General features: G+C 37.7%; 1 long non-coding RNA gene across 1 annotated transcript in view; it reads right to left on the reverse strand.

Moving 5' to 3' along the window:
* Window positions 1-15,007: 15,007 nt before the first annotated feature.
* LOC130709183 (uncharacterized) overlaps window positions 15,008-20,336 on the reverse strand; it is a 101,687-nt gene continuing 96,358 nt past the window's right edge. Inside the window, exon 5 of the long non-coding RNA XR_009009669.1 lies at window positions 15,008-15,058. This is a non-coding gene — a long non-coding RNA (uncharacterized LOC130709183). The remainder of the gene's footprint in view (window positions 15,059-20,336) is intronic.

The following is a 20,336-nucleotide window of genomic DNA, read 5'->3' on the forward strand; positions in this document are numbered from 1 at the left end:
GTGGGACTGCGCCTGCGCCGGGAGCGGGGCTGGGAGCCGGGAGCGGTCCGGCCCCGCGGAGGGAAGGCGGGGATGGGATGGGGCGGGGCGGGCGTGGGGCCGCTGGGGCCGACGCGCTCCCGCGCCCCCTGGCGACAGCCGGGGCTTTAGCAGGTGCCCGGCACGGGCCCCAGGTGCCTCCGCGGGCGGTTTCCTTGGGAACAGGGCGAGCTGGCGCTAAGCCTTGTTGCCCTGGGTTCTCGGGTTCACTTCGAGTGTATTGGGCTCTCCAGGAGTCGAAAAATGAACCTTCGATGTGAGTTGAGGACAGCTAGAACCAACCTGACACTCGGCGTGCATATGTACCTTACAACGTGTGTGTCTGTGTGTGGGTGTGTGGGTGTGTGTGTGCGCTCGTGCGTGTCTGTTGTCTCTGGGGGGATGGATGGGAGGAGGGGGAGTCTGATAGAACCTAGATCCCAGCATTCTAGCAGCTGCTAGAGCATTCGAGAACGTCGTTTCTGCACCTGCCTTCTCTCATCTTTTGTGTCAACTCTTAGATAACTTCCACCCCACTTTAGGTCCTCCAGAGAGGAAACGTGAAAATACAAACCAGGCTTCCGAAAATCTGATCCAAAAGAGGCAGTCACATCATAGTATGTGTCTCTGTTTAGTAAAAGAGTTACATGCAATTTGTGTGATATATATATTGAGTAGGACCCCCGCTCTGTATATTGATCACATTTATTAGAGGCAGTAAAGAAGAGTAGGTTATGTGGATGGCTATAGGAATCAGAATTCCTGGGTTTGAGCTTGGCACCTACTAGCTGTGTCAGTGACCTTGGGCTAGTTGATCTCTAATAGCCCCAGTAAACAGGGATAATAAGATTACCTACGTAACTAAGTCGTTAAGAAATTAAATGGCTTAATATATGTGAAATACTTAGTGTACTTCATGACACAAAGTGCCTAATGAATATTAGCTATTATTAATAACATCATTATTATCATCCACCTATAATAAAAACAGAAACCTAGAAAGTCATTATTTACTCTTTTATACTCCATCTCCAATATATCAAGTCCTATCCACCCTATTTTGCAAATAATTCTTAAATCTACCCCATCTGTTATTCACTGGGACTAGACATGACCCTACTCTTTAATGGACTTCTAACTATTCTCCCTTACACCATGTCATTCATTCATCAAACATTTTTTATGCTCGATCTACGTGCCTACTGCTAGACATGGGAACAGAGAAACCATTACACACAATCTCCATCATCCAAGCACTCAAACATAGTGAAGAAAATAAATGTGTCAATAACAACTAAGTGAAATAAATAAACTCATCATACAGCAAACTACTTGGGTTCTCCAGTCTTGCCAAACTCCTTCGTACATGCTGTCTTTACATATGCTGCTCCTTTTTCTTGTTATGCCCTGACCCTCCATCTTTTCCTTGCCTAGCTAATTCTTGCTTATCCTTCATTATTCTGCCCAGGCATCAATTCCATTGTGAACCCTTCCCTGTTCCTTGCTACCCAGCCTTATCCCACCCCAGTGTGGGCTAGGTGCCCTTTACTGTACTCTTATAGCACTTTATCTCTTTCTAGCACTTATCACATAGAACGGTAATTGTAGTTTTGTCTATTTCCTTATGAACTTTTTGAGAACAGGCACAAAGCCTGACATGTAGGAGGACTGGCTCAGAAAATGCAGAATGAATTAATGATATACATGTAGATACACTGTCTTGGTATATAAATGTTTAGAGGACAGGCCCTATGCTGTGTTCTACATAAGACCTAAGATATCATGCATCTACAGGAAATAGTGAGCAATAGCCATGTGCCTGAGTCCCATGTTGGTCCACCTGTCATCCACAAGGCTCTTTGGAATGGACTTAGAGGTGTTTCCTCTCACATACTTCACCTGCTAGCACAGTTTGAGAATGAGAAGAGCAATCTGAGTAGTTACCTATAGTAGGACTTCAGTGTCCTTGCAGCACAGAGACCAAGATGCATTACGGAATGTTACACACTCAGAATCTCAGCCTGCAAAATGCATACAGTGTTGTAAGCATCCTAAGTTAGATTGCTCAGCCATATACTAAAGTAACAGACTCCCCACAAACTCTAAAAACATGATGATGGATTTTATAGTGTGCTCAAGTTTGCCTTCTTTTTCTTTCACTAAGATATAAGTTATATAATTAATGTCAAATAAAATAATATTTTTTTTAATCTTCAGACTTTCCCATCCATATCTAGGGCCAGAAAACAAAGGACTGCAAATATCTAAAAATTTTACATTGAACAAATCATTCTAAGGTTGTTATCCTTAGTTACAACTTTTATTGCTCGTTTGCCTCTGCTTTATTTTCAAAGTTCAGAAAATATTGTATGTTTACATGGTACTTTCTGGTTTCAAACTGACTTCAGATTAATTATCTCATAAGCCTTTTATAAAAAGCAATTTGATGTAGGTGTAAAGGTAGTTCACCTTTACAGATGGGGAGCTTGGACCACCAGAGTTAGGGCCCTGGTCTTCAGAACTCAGGGTAGTATCTACAAACAAATGAACTTTTTTAAAAACGCTTTTTAAAAGCACACTGGGCTTTGTGTCCAGCAGTATGGCAGACTAGAGATTGGCTGATTCTCCCACCAAATGCTAGATTAAATATATAAAACATCTTATCAAACATATCAATAAGCTGACAAGAACATAAGAAACCCTCAAGGGCAAAAACTAGGTAAAAGCAAGAACCTAGATAGTAAATAATAACAATGCAAAATGAAACAAACAAACAAACAAAAGCTGGTTAGGGAAAAAATGTACCAAAAATAACCTATCATTTCCTTGTCTAGCAAAATGCTTACTTGTGGGCCAGTGCTTGTGTCGCATAAAAATTTGCTTTTGCAACTCCTGTACAAAGCAGAGTTGTCTTTAATATATCTTTCATGAGATCAGTTGCGCACAACTCTGCATTTCACGCCCTTTCTCTGATGTCAGAATAGGCAACTGAAAAAATCAGAGGGCTGAGAGAAAGGGCTGACAGAAGGGCTTAGATTCTAAAATGTATGATCCCCTACAAATGAGTCATTTTAACAAGCTACATATTTATAAGGAAATGTTTTGAGAATTGGCTTTGGATCCAGTTTATTTCACAGACACACAAATTGCCATCCATTAAACAAATATTTATTTACTGCTTCTCTATGCCAGGTACGTAAATAATCTGCAGTAAGAGGGAAGAGAAGGAGAGATGAGACACAACGAGAAGACCTCCTAGCTTCCCCACAATGTTTCAGTCCCAGGTTCCGGTCTATTCCTGAGTCTTCTTTCATCCCTGCCCATGGGTTCTGAAAACAATCCTTATGTCCTTAAAATAATTCCCCCATTCTGCTTTGAATGGATTCCTGTTATTGGCCACCAGAAAATTTTCCTAAATAACATATTTTCATGGAAAGATTGGTTTCTGTTGCAGTTAAAAACTCAAAATAACATTAATTTAAACAAAATAAAGTGTATCCCTCTCATGTAAGTGTAGGCAGTGCAGGGTTGATATGGTGGCTCTCTGATCATCATGGACACAGGCTCCTTCTATCTTGTGTCTTCACCATCCTGAAGATGCAGCTTCTACCATCAAGCAGGCTGCTCAAGCTCCAGCCATCACATCCTTATTCCAGGCAGCAGAAAAGTGATAGGGGCAGAAAAGAACATCCCTCTATTTTAAAACACTTGCAGAAGTTGTGTACATCACTGCACTTACACCACATTGGTCAACACTTAACTATAAGTGATGTTGAAACATGTAGTCTCTATTGAGTGGCCACGTGTCCAGCTAGAAATCAATGGTTCTAATACTAAAGAAAAAGGGGAGAACAGATATTGGAAACAACCTGCAGTATCTGGCTCATCATCTGATATCAGACTTAGGATGGGAGAAATGGTGATAGGGTAGAACGTACAAATAGACCAAAGGCATTGTAAGGAAAACATGATGGTGAACAGTGCACCTGGGACAAGCATAGGTAGATAGATAAGCCTGGAAATATGTGGGAGCCAGACTGTGGAAGATTTAAATGCCAGACTGAAGAATATGGAATCCGGTACAGTAGTCAGAAGAGAGTTCCTGAAAGATTTTGAGCTGGAGAGTGAAATGATCGAACCAATGCTTTAGGAAGAATAACATGGTGGCAATGCCTAGAATGTACTTGGGATGGCAGGGGCACAGTGATTTTATTTGGGGAAGTACCCTCCTACCATGTTCAGTACATGTGACTCAAGTAGAACTGAATTCCTGCCACTTCAGGGGTGAGCATGTGACCCAGGCTTAACCAGTCAGAGAATCCTCCTGGTCTTTGTGATTAGTTCATGATAAGCAAATGACACAAGCATGGCTGTTAAAAATCAATTCTGGGACTTATGGGAAATTGTTGGGAAAAGTGAATCTCTCTTTCTATGAGGATTGCTGAGAAGATTAAATGTAAGCCTGAGGCTGCTGGCAGTGATCTTGCCACCCAATGGAGAACATGCCTGAGAATGGAACTAACAGGGAGAAGGCAGAACTGAGAGATAAGAAAACCAAGTGTGGGTCCTGAGGACATTATTTCACTTCCTGGATCAAGCTGTGACTGAAGCTGGAGACCCTGAACTTTTTAGTTATATGAGCCAGTAATTATCTCTTAGCTTAAGCCAATTTGTGTTTCGTTTTCTGCCACTTGCGAATGAATATACAGAAATAAAGGCAAGCATGATAATTCCAAGCCTTAAAAGCAGTACCATCTACCTTTGTCATACATAGTATTAAAAGACTTGGCTCTGATAAATTTTATCTGTTCCAAAAACTCAAATCTACATTCAAAGAGAGGATGTTTGATATAGTTGGGAATGTTCACAATTATGCTATGAAATCTCTAAAAGTACTTACAGAGTCATAAAATATTGGAGCTGGAGGAGACCTTTAAGTCATCTCACCTCATCACCTGTTTTCACAAATGAGGAAACTGAGACTCAGAAAGATGAGGTGATTTATTCAAAGTCACAGAGCTAATATGTGCTGGTCTTGAACCCAGGTCTTTGGAATACTAGTCTGTATATTATCATTGTATCATTCTGACACTTCAGAACAGGACATCTAAAAAATGCTTTCAAATACATTTGAAACACATGTAATACGACGCAAACAACTTCCCATGAAGCAACATTTGAAAGCCTGGGCGTGCCAGCAATATTCACCACATTCTTGTGAGGATAGATGGTCTTTCTGCATAAGGTTGCTGTGACTCATGCCAGTATACAATTAAGAGAAACCAACCATGCTGTGTTGACCATTTATAACTGGACCTGTATAGTTACCTGAGCCAAAAGCAACCCTGTGTGTTTAGAATGGATATGAGGAAGGTCAACCTTCAACAACAGGGATCCACATCAGGGATCCTTCATTCTGTTGAATGAGATAAACCCAGTCAATTCCCTTCTCTTTGAAAATATGAATTTGAAAATAAGTGTACACAGGGAGAGTGATTATTCAAACTCAACTGGTAATCCAAAGCAGAATAAAGTATATCCTTTAAAGTATATCCATAAAGTATATCCTTTATGAGGCCTATTAGTCATCCTCATTATAGGAATACTGGGAAGCCACATGTCCTGTAATATCTAATAATCCTTATATCTTTGCAGTAATTCTTTTATGCCTTCATTCTCTTATTTGCTGAGTGTCCCTTACATGCCAAATGCTAATTTAGATGCTGGGAATAGGACAGAGAGTAAGACAATGTCCTGGCCTTTATGGCTCTTACATTCTAGTGCAGGAGACAGTCAATACAGGAATAGACATATAATAACATGTTAGGTAATGAGCCACGCTATGAAGAAAAATAAAGGAGGACTCATTAGTTCATGAGAACTTGGTCACATGGCCAAACATGGCTATAAGGAAGGCTGGGAAATGTAGTCTTTACATTGAAATTCATCTGTCCAGGAAAAATGGAGAACTAGCAGTCTGCCACAAAGAATACTGGGGGGAGGAAGAGGGGCGAAGTTACATGGACTGTATCTAACACGTCCACAAATTAACAGATAATCCACCATATGGTTAAGTTGACCCTAAGGGAGTACTTGCCTGGTTGGTCACATAAACTATAGATAACTTGTATTTCTTGGGTCACTTCTGGGGAGTCTGAGACTTTCTACCTATTAAACTATGCCTTATTTTGATGTTGCCATTCATCAATATTTATTGCATATAATTAGTGTGCTAAATACCACTCAATTGAATGGATCACATAGTATTTCTGAGGTAGGAAAAAAAAATGTTTCTCCATTCTCTAAAGAAAACATCCCTGCCTCAGTACTTCTCTAGCACTACATATGTTAGCCAGTCTTATTTATAAAAACAATATCTTTTCTACTACATATACCAAGAGTTCTCATGCAAATGCCCTTGTAATTCAGTCAGTTAATACTATTGAGGGGCCGCCTACAGAATGCGGTTGGTGAACCACCAGCATCAGAATCACCTGAGGTGTTTGTTTAGCCCAGGCCTATGAATCAGAATCTTTGAGGACTGGGCCCAATTACTGAAATTTTTAACAAACATCAGAAGCAATTCTTATAATGCTAAACCTTAAGAATCAACAGTGAAGGATATGAGGAAAGTAAAAGGATACAAAAATGTCCCCAAACTACCATCTAGTTGAGATAACATAATATATACATAAAACAGTGACTTTTAACATGTATTATGGAGAAACTTCCAGAATTAAAATGGTAGAGTAAATATAGCATCTTCTACAAGTCCTTCTACTTTCAGAAATTACCCAGTAGCAAAGATAATGACACACAAAAATGCAAAATCCATTTTCACTGAAAACAGGAGACACCTGAAACCCTGAACTACAATATGTGCAGAGGTACAGTGAAGGACAGGAAGACTGATAAAAAATGTCGATGGCTACAGATCTCAGAAAACATCAACAAAATACACTTCAACAATTGACTTAACTTAGGGGCAAAACCAAAAATCCTTCATCTGAAACAAGGGAATCAAGTATGTGTATTGGCAGCAATGCCTCCTCTCAATTTGATTTATTATGAAAGAGAAGGAGGTAAAGCACAGTTGGAAGAGGAATCATTCAGACATGCCGTATATGCAGGAAGCGTTCTGTTGCTGAGGCAAGATGGAAAAGATGGACTCTGCAATGTGAGCAACCCTGCAACCACCAGTTTCTCTTAGAAGTAGAAGCTAAAGGAACTCATCCACATAAACTTTGTGTCATGAGGAGAATTCCTATTGGGCTGGAACATGGTTGGGGAGGCCCCTCCTCAGCATAAATCTTTGGTAAGTTGCATATTTTGAAAAACTTTTCCTTCAAAGATGAGTAGTCAATCAAAAAGGAACCAGCATACAAAGATACCATAAGAAAAAAAGAAGAGAATAGGAAAAAAATGGCAAATTAAAATTCTCATTAAAAAATGTTGCCATTAAGCAAAAGAAAATTTTAACCAAACGTACAGCCATAAATTTTAAAAGTTAAGGGTGCAACTTGGAAGAGGATCTTTGAAATGAATTTCTGCTGTTTATGAGCTACCCATTCTATAGTATTTTGTTATAGCAGCCCGAATGGGTTAAGACAGCAGGGTTATTTGTGGTGGCAGGGAGTTGGAAGCACTCTGGTAACTATCACCAGGGGAGTGAATAAGTAAAAAGTAGTAAATGCACATCATGGAGTTTTATGCCACATTAGAAGCAACTGATTAGAGGGCCACAAAGCAACATGGATGGATCTTAAAAACATAATGCTAAGTGAAAAAAAAAGATATATGATCATTACCATGTATGTTCATTAAAAAAGTATATACATAAAAACAATACACATTTAACAAAAACACATTGAAAGATGCACATTTAACATATGTGAATGATTGCCTATGGGGGTATAGGAATATGAATAAAAAGGAAGAAATAAATAAGACTGAACTTGCATGAGTCAACTGTTAATGTGGCAAGCACTGACAATTATGATTAACTCAACTTTCCTAATTCTCTTCACTTGAAATTTTTAAAAATAAAGCAAAACCACAAAAGGAATTCAAATATGAATTGAAAGAAGTGGGAGGAAACAAAATTAAACTATCTCAAAAATGAAGGCAGACTTAGAAATAGCACAAAGGAGAATAAACACTTATTAAGGAAAACAACAAAAACAAAATAAAATATTTTTAAAGAGTCATGGAATACCATATTGAGAAAAGCAAGTAAAATGAAATGGAAATAAACAGTTTTAAAGGATTAGAAAGAAAATTATGTAAATGTTAGAGAGACAGAAGAAATTCAATATATGCATAATTAAGAAAGAAAACCAAGAAAATAATCTAGATATTGAGAAAGAAGAAAAAGCTTACATAAATATTTTGAGTGACTTTCCAGAAATATAAGAAGACCTAAATCTATAGATAGAAGGGGCATATAGTATCCCAAAGAAAAAAATGGCACAGAATAGTCAAACTAGACATAATCTAGTAAAGTTAACGGATTTCAAAGCTAATGAAAATCTTTTGGATAGCTAGTTAAAAATGATCAAGATCTCTATAAGGGGGGAAAAAAATCAAAATCTGAACCAAAGGATTTTATATCCAAGAATTTGATACCAGAGAAACTTGTTCAAGTATAAATGTAATAGACAACATTTTTGAAAATGCAAGCAATATGGTTTTCATGGGCCCTTCTATAGGACATTAGTAGAGGATGAAATTTAGCCAACCATGAATTTAGAAAAAAATTTTAAAAGCTGGCAGTGATCCTCAAATCCATTTATCTGCAGAATTAAGTCTAAAGCAAATGTGAGAATTATGGTCAGAGAAGAGAGAGTAAATTTTTAAAAATCCTGACAATATAGCAATGAAACAACCAACAGAAGATGAAAGAGAAAAGAAATAAGGTAAACATTACCAAAAAATGTATAGTTAGTGAATGGGGAGGGGAGGAACAGGAAATATACTGCTTTCTGCTTTGAATAATATCTAAAAATAGTAATAGTTATAAAGTTATTAAGCTATCCACTAGACCAAAAATACATGCCTTTCAAGTTCAAGAAACATGCATATACAGAGAATATACTGGCCATATATTGACAAAAAATTAAATGAGTTATATAAAACAAAATCATAACAAAAAATGACAAGTAGACTGAAATAAAACATAATTTTTATTTCAATAAATATAAAAAGATTAAATTTACCAATGAATTGAAAACTTTTCTCAGATGGAATATCAAACCAAGCCCCAACTATGTGCTATATACGTAAGATAATGAAAACAAAGTGATTTAAAACAAAAATAAAATAGACAAAGGGATACCAAGCAAATGAAGCCAAGATCAAAATTATATCTCAAACAAAGCTTAATTCAGGGAAAAAGCAATAAATGAGACAAAGACAAAGATTATTTATTTATAACAATAAAGTGTAAGCTGAAAAATTAAGATGTCACACGTAGGAACATCCATGCACCAAATAACATAGCATTCAAATTCATAAAGCAAGAATTACAGGAAATTCAAGAAGAAATCCACAGACACCATGACTAATCACATCATAAAAAATAACAAAATAAGTAAGGATAGAGAAGACCTAAGTAACATAATTAATATGGTAGGTTATATACATACATATATATGTATGTATTTATATACATTTATATAAAGGTATAAATATATATATATATGCAAATAATAATATATCTTCTCTTCATTTACCCAGGGACTAGTCACAAAAATTGACTATGTATCAAAATGGGCTTCAAACAGGCCTGGGGATTTTGTGTCTCAGCCCCCTTTTAGTACAACTGGCTTCTCTTTTATTTCCTTTACATATTGAACTTCCAGATGTATTAAACAAAAAAAAGTTTGAAAACCACTGTGACACACACACACACACTTAAACAACAATGTAAAAATATTTATTTTATTTTAAATTTAAAATGTACGGTCCACGTGCCAAATGTATGGACTGGGATGCTATAAAGTAGGTGACCTAACTGACCCTGATTAGCTAGAACACAGACCTTTTCAAGGGCTGTCTCTGCCACTAAGGAATTTGAGAAGTCTGGTATAAACATGGATGTCTTTTATAGGTGGGGTACCTGTAAATGAAAGAGGGGGTAGGGATGCTTCGATACTAATTCAAGACAAAGGAGAAGTCTGATGCTCCTTGCATCATTCATCAGGCAAATTTGTGACTTGAGCTATAGAAGAAAAATTCTTTTCCTGGTGTAAAAAAGGAAGTTACCATGGTTGTCAATATGTTTTGTGCCTGTGTTCTTAACCATCACCAGACTGGACAAAGACAAAGCAGTGTGTACAGTTTGGGTTTATTTTAATGAAATCAGAAGGCTAGGTTATGGGAACTTGTTAAGGAGTTGTTTTCAGGTCAAGGACTTTGGTGAATGAAAGGGCTCTCAGAGGCCCAACTTGCTCAACATGTAGGGACCCAAGAGATTGTGCTTTCTTTCTGGTCTGATGAAACATCTGAATATGCTGAGCTTGAAACCACAGGGGAAAGGAAGGGCTTTTGTTTCAGGAAGTGAAGATCTCTGGCTCAAACCAGCCATGCAAATTGAGCTCATGGCAACTTCTCTGAGCTTAATGGAATTATAGATTTGAGGAGTTGCTGTACTATTTTGGTAGAAATAAAGTCCAAATTTCAGAAGACACATATTTTGATGAATATGAACCATACTTTAAGTTTCTGCAGCTGCTTTTGATGTGCAAACCTCAAGATGTGTTTGGATTACCAAGCATCTCTCCTATCTGTGCAGCTTGGTTATAAAAGGAATTTAATTTCACAGACCCAAAAGGAAACTGTGTTATCAAAAAAGGCACAATTAGAATTTGAGAAGTGGCATATGAATCACAAAATTGTCCTAAATTTCTGTCCACATGGCTTCCTTTCATGAAACTGCTGAAATCCAGGCTGAAAGCAACTATCAGTAACGCAAATTTGGAGTAGAAATTCAGGATACACTGAATACAGTCCAGACATCTGAGGAATTGTTCAGCTGCATACATAATGGTATTGTCACTAACATAATCAAAATTAATCAACGAGTTTTTGCTTTAGGTAAATATCTTTCAGGACCAGAAATACTCTGACATCATTCCCATGTGAGATAAATGTTGCCAGACAGGCAGACACTTTTGGCTGCAAGGAATGGGCATCTGTCACCAATTGCTTGAGCCAGCAATGCCAGCTCAAGGCCCAGATGACTCAGATAATTATAGAATCTGACCTTGAGGCAATGATGTGGGAGCAGTGTAGGAAATATCTGAGTATTGCTTACCATAATACTTTATAAAGAGTAAATGAACAATACAAACTCTTAATTAGTCTGTCTCTTGGGGGTCTTGAAACTTCCAGCATATTGTGATTATGAGGCTTTGAGTAAGGCCTAGCCAAAAGTTGTGAGTCATCCCTAGTTTTAGAAGGCTACATGTGCATTTTTTTTTTTTTTTTTTATTTTATAGCTACTTTATTTATTTATTTATTTATTTATTTTTGGCTGTGTTGGGTCTTCGGTTCGTGCGAGGGCTTTCTCTAGTTACGGCAAGTGGGGGCCACTCTTCATCGCGGTGCAGGGACCGCTCTTCATCGCGGTGCGCGGGCCTTTCACTATCGCAGCCCCTCCCATTGCGGGGCACAGGCTCCAGACGCGCAGGCTCAGTAGTTGTGGCTCACGGGCCCAGCTGCTCCGTGGCATGTGGGATCTTCCCAGACCAGGGCTCGAACCTGTGTCCCCTGCATTAGCAGGCAGATTCTCAACCACTGCGCCACCAGGGAAGCCCCTACATGTGCATTTTTATTAATAGTGACTAAATAATTTTGAAGGACTCTTTTTATATTATCCTAAAAAATCGATAATTTTGAATGTTATCAGGAGAGAATTCAGGCCACACTCATATGAGTTCCTCATTATCTGTAAAATATGAACATCACTATTCCAAAGAAATAAAGAGGACATCTGGTGAGAACCTACACAGATACACAAAAAACAAAAAGGAAGTTACTCAAGCATATTGCAAAAGAAAATCATCAATTCACAAGGGGAGAAACAAAAAGAAGAAATGAACAGAGATGAACTACAAAAACAACCAGAAAACAAGTAATAAAATGGCAATTAGTACATAACTATCAATAATTACTTTAAATGTCAATGGACTAATTGGTCCAATCAAAAGACATAGGATGGCTGATTGGATAAAAAAAGACCCATCTGTATGCTGCCTACAAGATACTCACTTCAGACTTAAAGACACACACAGACTGAAAGTGAAAGGATGGGAAAAGATATTTCACACAAATGGAAACAACAAGAAAGCAGAGGTAGCAATACTCATATCAGACAAAATAGACTTTAAAACAAAGACTATACCAAAAGACAAAGAAGCGCATTACATAATGATAAAAGCATCAATAAAAGAAGAGGTGTATTACACTCATTAACATATATGCACCAAATACAGGAGCACCTAAATATATAAAGCAAATATTAACAGACATAAAGGGAGAAGCTGACAATAATAGGAGGGGACTTTAACACCCCACTTACATCAATGGATATATCATCCAGGCAGAAATTCAATAAGGCAACAGTGGTATTATATTAAATGACACAATAGACCAGTTAAACTTAGTGGATATCTACAGGACATTGCATCCAAAACCAGCAGAATACACATTCCTTTCAGGTACACCTGGAACATTCTCCATGAGGCATCACATACTAGGGCACAAAACAAGTCACAACAAATTTAAAAGCATAGAAATTATATAAGGCATTTTTTCACAACAGTATAAAACTAAATCAATTGCAGAAAGAAAAATGGGAAAAGCACAAACATGTGGAAACTAAACAACACGCTACTAAAACCCAGTGGGTCAATGAAAAAGCAAAGAGGAGATCGGAAAATACCTTGAGACGAATGAAAATGGAAACACAACTTTCCAAAATCTGTGGACTGCAGTAAAAGCAGTTCTAAGAGGGAAGTTTATGGCAATACAGGCCTTCCTCAAGAAACAAGAAAAATCTCAAATAAACAACTTAAACTACCACCTAAAGGAATTAGAAAAAGAAGAATTAACAAAGCCCAAAGTCTGTAGATGGAAGGAAATCATAAACATTAGAGAGGAAATAAATAAAATAGAGACCAAAATACAATAGAAAAGATCCATGAAACCAAGAGCTGGTTTTTTAAAAAGATAAACAAAATTGATAAACCTTTAGCCGGGCTTACCAAGAAGAAAAGAGAGAGGACCTGCATAAACAGAACAAGAAATGAAAGAGGAAAAGTAACAACCAATACACAGAGATACAAAAAAATCATAAGAGAGTGGAGGTGCTACTATGGTTTCCAGTGGGGTCGGCATGACCGCTGCAAGGCTCGGCAAATGAAGCTCCCGAAATTCCAGACAATGTGGGAGATTGGCTTCAGGGCATCTACCACTTCGCCACCAATAGGAATGACTTCCGGAGGAACTTGATCCTCAATTTGGGACTCTTTGCTGCCGGAGTTTGGCTGGCCAGGAATTTGAGTGACATTGACCTCAGCCTGGGGTGTAGCCATAAAGACACATGGATCTCTTGTGCTGTACTCAAACCTTCCAAAAACGAAGCCTCCAATCTGTGATCATCACAAGACTTGCCCTGATGGCAGCTGAAATTTGATTCAGATGGGCACCTTACCTTCCCTGCCTGATTTCCTTTTCTTTGCTGAGTCCACTCAGAACACCCTTCTCTGGTCAGCAGACTTCAGCTAAAATGTTGTCCTCTGTCCTGTAACGTTCTGTACATAATTCCTAAGTTTCTGCAGAGGGTAGTCTTTGCTCTTGTCCTGAGGCATAATCTAATGGTATTTTAACAATTAATGTCTGTACACAAAGAAAAAAATCACAAGAGAATACTATGTACAGTTAACAAATTGGGCAACTTAGAAGAAATGGACAAATTTCTAGAAACATACAAAGTGCCATGACTGAATCAAGAAGAAACAGACAATTTGAAAAGACCAATCACTAGTAGTGAAATTGAATTTGTAATTAAAGAAAAAAACAAACAAACAAACTCCTAGCAAACAAAATTTCAGGACTGGACGGTTTCACAGGGGAATTCTACCAAGCATATAAAAAAGAGCTAACACATATCTTTCTCAAACTATCACAAAAAATTGAAGAGGATGGAACTCCAAAATTCATTCTACAAGACTACTATTACCCTGATACCAAAGCCAGACAAAGACACTACAAAAAAAGAAAATTACAGACCAATATCTTCTATGAATATAAATGCAAAAATCCTCAACAAAATATTAGCAAATCAAATCCAACAATATATAAAAAGGATCATACACCATGAATTATTCCAGGGATGCAAGGGTGGTTCAATATTCGTAAATCAATCAATGTGATACACCACATTAACAAAAGGAAGTATAAAAATCACATGATCATCTCAATAGATACAGAAGAAGCATTTGACAAAATTCAACACCAATTAATTATAAAAACTCTCATCAAAATTGGTATAGAGGGGGCTTCCCTGGTGGCGCAGTGGTTGACAATCTGCCTGCCAATGCAGGGGACACAGGTTCGAGCCCTGGTCTGGGAAGATCCCACATGCCGTGGAGCGACTGGGCCCATGAGCCACAATTACTGAGCCTGCGCATCTAGAGTCTGTGCTCCGCAACAAGAGAGCCCGTAATAGTGAGAGGCCCGTGCACCACGATGAAGAGTGGCCCCCACTTGCCGCAGCTAGGGAAAGCCCTCGCACAGAAACGAAGACCCAACACAGCCATAAATAAATAAATAAATAAACCCAAAAGTTAAAAAAAAAAAATTGGTATAGAGGGAACATATCTCAACATAACAAAGGCCACTTACGACAAACCCACAGCTTACCTCATAGTCAGCGGTGAAAAGTTGACAGTCTCCCTCTAAATTCAGGAAGAAGACAAGGATGCCCATTCTCACCACTTCTATTTAACATAGCATTGGAAGTCCTAGCCATAGCAATCTGACAAAAGAAAGAAATAAAAGGTATCCAAATTGGAAGGGAAGAAGTAAAACTGTCACTATTTGCAGATAACATGATACTACACATAGAAAACCCTAAAGTCTCCACCAAGTAACTATTAGAACTAATAAATTAATTCATTAAAGTTGTAGGATACAATATTAGCATACAGAAATCTATTGTTTTTGTATACACAATAAATTAACTATCAGAAAGAGAAAGCAAAAAAATTCCCATTTAAAATCACATCAAAAAGAATAAAATACCTAGGAATAAACTTAACCAAGGAGGTGTAAGACCTATACTCTGAAAACTATAAAACCTGATGTACAAAATTGAAGAGGATACAAAGAAATGGAAAGACACCCCACGCTCTTGGATTTGAAGAATTAATATTAAAATGGCCATACCACCCAAAGAAATTTATAGATTTAATGCAATCCCTATCAAAATACCCATGACATTGTTCACAGAACTAGAACAAATAATCCTAATGTTTATATAGAACCACAAAAGAGCCTGAATTGCCAAAGAAATCTTGAGAAAAAAAGAACAAAGCTGGAGGTATCACCCTTCCTGACTTCAGACTATACTACAAAGCCACTGTAATCCTGACAGCATGGTGCTGGCACAAAAACAGACACATAGATCAATGGAACAAAATAGAGGGCCCAGAAATAAACCCATTCACTAAGGTCAATTAATATAACAAAGAGGACAAGAATATACAATGGAGAAAAGACAGTCTCTTCAATAGATAGTGCTGGACAACTACGTGTAAAAGAATGAGATTAGAACATTTTGTCACACAATATACAAAAATAAACTAGAAATGGATTAAAGACCTAAATGTAAGACCCAAATGTAAGACCCCAAACCATAAAACTCCTAGAAGAACACTCTTTGACATAAATGATAGCCATACTTTTTTGGATCTGTTACCTAAGGCAAAAAATAAATAAAAGCAAAAATAAACAAATAGGACCTAATTAAACTTAAAAGCTTTTGTGCAGCAAAGGAAACCATCAACAAAATGAAAAGACAACCTACTGAATGGGAGAAAATATTTGCAAATTCTATGACTAACAAGGGGTTAATATCCAAAATATATAAACAGCTCATACAACTCAATATAAAAAAAACAACCCTATCAGAAATTGGGCAAAAGACTTGAATAGACATATTACAAAGGAGACATACAGAGGCTAACAGGCACGCGGAAAGATGTTCAACATCACTAACTGTTAGAGAAATACAAATTAAAACAACAATGAGATATCACCTCACACCTGTAAGAATGGCTATCATCAAAAAGTTTACAAATAACAAATGTTGGCAAGGATGTGGAGAAAAGGGAACCCTTGTACACTGTTGGTAGGAATGTAAATTGGTGCAGCCACTCTGGAAAACAGGATGGAGGTTCCTCAAAAAACTAAAAATAGAACTACCATATGATCCAGCAACTCTACTCCTGAGTATATATCTGGAAAAAAATAAAAACACTAATTTGAAAAGATACAAGCACTCATGTGTTCATAGAAGCGCTATTTACAATAGACAAGATATGGAAGCAACTCAAGTGTCCATCAACGGATGAATGGATAAAGAAGATGTGTTACATATATGCAATGGAATATTACTCAGCCATAAAAAAGAATGAAATTCTGCCATCTGCAGCAATGTGGATGGACCTACAGAATATTATGTTTAGTGAAATAAGTCAGACAGAGAAAGTGATATCACTTATACATGTAATCTAAAAAATAATACAAATGAATGTATATAGCAAAACGGAAGCAGACTCACAGATATAGAAAACTAAACTAGTGGTTACCAGTGGGGAGAGGGAAGGGGGGGAGGAGCATGTAGGGGTATGGGATTAAGAGAAACAAACTACTATGTATAAAATAGATAAGCAACAAGGATATATTGTACCACACAGGGAATTATAGCCATTATTTTGTAATAACCTTTAAAGCACTATATAATCTATAGAAATACTATATCAGTATGCTGTATATCAGAAACTAATATAATATTCTATTATATTAAGTCAACTATACATCAATAAAAAGGTAATAAATAAATATTTTAAAATAATAATAATTTTGTCTTTCCTATTTGGTCTGATCAGTATTTTACATAGTTTCAGGCAGATTTTGATTTTGATTTTACAGCAGGTCTATGTTATTAAGCTCCTCTGAGAAAGAAATCAAAAGGGCTCAAGAATAAATGTTTTATATTCTATAACACAATAAAATCTACTGTTTAAAGGTGTTAGCTGACTCTTAAAGTGATGTGTTTATTAAAGTCAAGAAAATTGAAGATTTCAGAAATGCCATAGTTAACCATTTAAGGGAAAGTGGGGGAAGGGTACCAGAAAGATCAGAGGCTGTAGCAGGGCGCTGGACAGTGAAGAGGACAAGCTGTCCTAGAAAAGAGGAAAAGCAGATGGAGTCCCTGTTGCTTCCCATAAGGGGTCATTACCTTCAAAACTGTCAAGATGTCAAAGCACTTACAAGATAAAAAATATATATGTAAGTTAAAACAGTTTTCCTCTAAAACATACCTAAAACCCAAGGTGTTTCTGATGTAGGAGATATGTAAAATTTCCCGTGAGGTGGTGTTTTTCTTATCAATGAACACTTCAAGCCCTATGTTAGGGAATGCACAGTATCCTCCTCATGTTCTCACCCCTAGGCTATTGCCTGACTAGTTATATCTGCCTAAATAATAGAGGTAGGGAAACCCAGGCTGGGCAAAGTCAGAATGCGTAGAATTTCATTTCTGTATTTATTCAAGACATTTGTTCACTGACAAGATAACTCAAATGGAAAGGCTCTGGGCATATGCAAAAATGGAAAGTAATCTCCGCTCAGGGCTAGGAGTCACCTGTAGAGTAGCATGCCTTATCAGTGTTGTAGGACCTCCATTTGAATACCCAGCAGATCCCAGTCAGGGGCATAAGCCCAGAACTGCCAGACCCTGTGCAAAACGCAATGGGACATAATTAATGCAGCCACAAGGATCAGATCAGTAAAGCTCCAGACAAGTGTGGAGACTGATTTTAAATAAGATCTTTCTTTTCAAATTATATTTAACACTTTAGATTTGTCCTCCAGAAAGACTGTACATGTTCCTTAAAGATAATTACTATCATGTGGGAAACTGGGGACAGCTTGAATGTCCCTCGTAAGGAAATGGCAAAATAAATTACGGCATATCCATTCTCTGGAATTTTAGGCATTTGTTTAAAAGAATGAGTTTCGTCTCAAAATCCTGGCAGGGAAAAATGGCTATTTTTTTTTTTTAACAAAACAAATACCGGAACAATGTGTATATGATTCCATTTTTACAGATTTTCCATTTTGCAACATTTCCATTTTGCAAAGCAAGTTACTGGATGCAATCTTTGTGCACCTTCTCAGACTTCCTCTACTGCCTCTTTATTTCTGAAGGGAACCCCAACACCCTTATTGCACCCTGACCACAATCATTGCCTTTGCTGAGCTCCCTGAGATGGCTGGAGTTCAAGTTGGATCTTTGGGCCTGCATAGCCCTTGCTTCCAACACACTGAGTCCTATCAACGTCAAGTCATCACTTGAAATACCACACTGTGAAGCATGGGAATTGGCTTCCTGGGTGGCTGCCAAGGGCTGAAAATATGGAGAGTTACCCCGCTATGAGGTGAAACTTGGCCAATTGGAAGTGAAAGGCAGGAGGCATTTGAGCAGAAAAATTCCCTCCCCTTCCGCTCTGCAGTGGACCACTCTGAAGTGTGATTTCTTCTTGCAGCCCTTCCAGACACACCTGCTGCTCGCCTGCCATGTCTCTGCCAGGCCTATTGTGAAATGTGGCCAGAGCAGTGACACATCACATCACATTGCTTTGCATCTTTCTTACCTCACTTCCACTGTTTCCTCACCCTCACCATCTTCAGCTTGCATTTCCCAAGTAAAGAGGCCACATGTTAATCCTTGCCTCTGCTTCTCCAGTCTAGAGGACCCAAGCCAAAACCACGAGCAAACTAGATATTGAGGCTCTATATACATTTGTAGTGAATGTATTACACATGCATAGACCTAACTCTTTGCTTGTAAATGCATAGAAATGTGAGAAGGATACACCTCAGACCTTAAACAGTAGTTCGCCTTTGCTTACGTTTTTAAATAAATATGTATTACCTTTATGTATTTATCTAAACAGTAAGTGAATACCATAAGATCATGCCATAGTAACAAGCCTAGCATATGCTCCCCTGCTTTACTCCTTTGCAGGCAATAAATCATTGTATTTCTCAGGCAAAATCAGTCTATAATATTCTTAAAAATTTTAATCTGTGTGACAGTTGATCACACCCTCCCCCCACTCACACACTCACACACAGCCACCCCCGACACACACAAATACACACACTTCCTCCCTGCTGGCAGACTCCAGTTCTATTTGTATTCACTCTTCCAGTTGTTTCCCTTGTCACCTTGGGAGCATGAGGGACAAGCCAAAATAAGTCCAGAAAAGCAGATCAGAGCCATGATATCATGAAGGTCATGTATTAAGCAACAATGAAGACTCCCACCCCCAAAATTCTTGGTCTGTGAGATAATAAATGTGCTCAGTGTTCAAGACACTTTAAATTGGATATTCTGTTAGTTGCCTTCAAACCATCCTGGGGTGACTGTTTATATGTATATGTATGTGCGTGTGTGTATATCTGACTTTATATACCTAATAATATGTAATATACTATATATATTACCGTGAGATACAGGGTATCATGAGAGGTTATATTTGTCTTATTTACCTTCATGTCCTCAGCTCCTAACATGGCACCTACACATTGTAGGAGGTCAACAAACATTTCTTGAATTGAACTGACAAACTCCATTCACCTCAATCTGTAATTTACATATTATACATCCAGTGGAAGGTTATAAAATAAGAGAGAAGGTAAGGTACACACAAGAAAATCCAAATCACTTCTCATCCAAAAAGCTTAAGGCTCTCAGTAAAGTTAACAATAATCATCAAGCTGCATTATTTAAATCATATCACATTGCACTGTCTAAAGGATAGCAGCAAACCGCAGTGAAAATTAAAAGATCAGACTCCTGTTTTCATATTATTTCTAGATATAACCAATTAAAAACAATTTTTAAAAGAATTCTGGTTTTGGTAGAGTAATCATAGTAAATACTTGAAAAGAAGAGTATAAATAAGATATTAAGACAAAGGAAATGGACGAGTCACCAACAAAGACTTCAGGTGGGTGGTGGA

This window comes from Balaenoptera acutorostrata, chromosome 11 (genome assembly GCF_949987535.1).
Source record: "Balaenoptera acutorostrata chromosome 11, mBalAcu1.1, whole genome shotgun sequence".
Lineage (NCBI taxonomy): Eukaryota > Metazoa > Chordata > Mammalia > Artiodactyla > Balaenopteridae > Balaenoptera > Balaenoptera acutorostrata.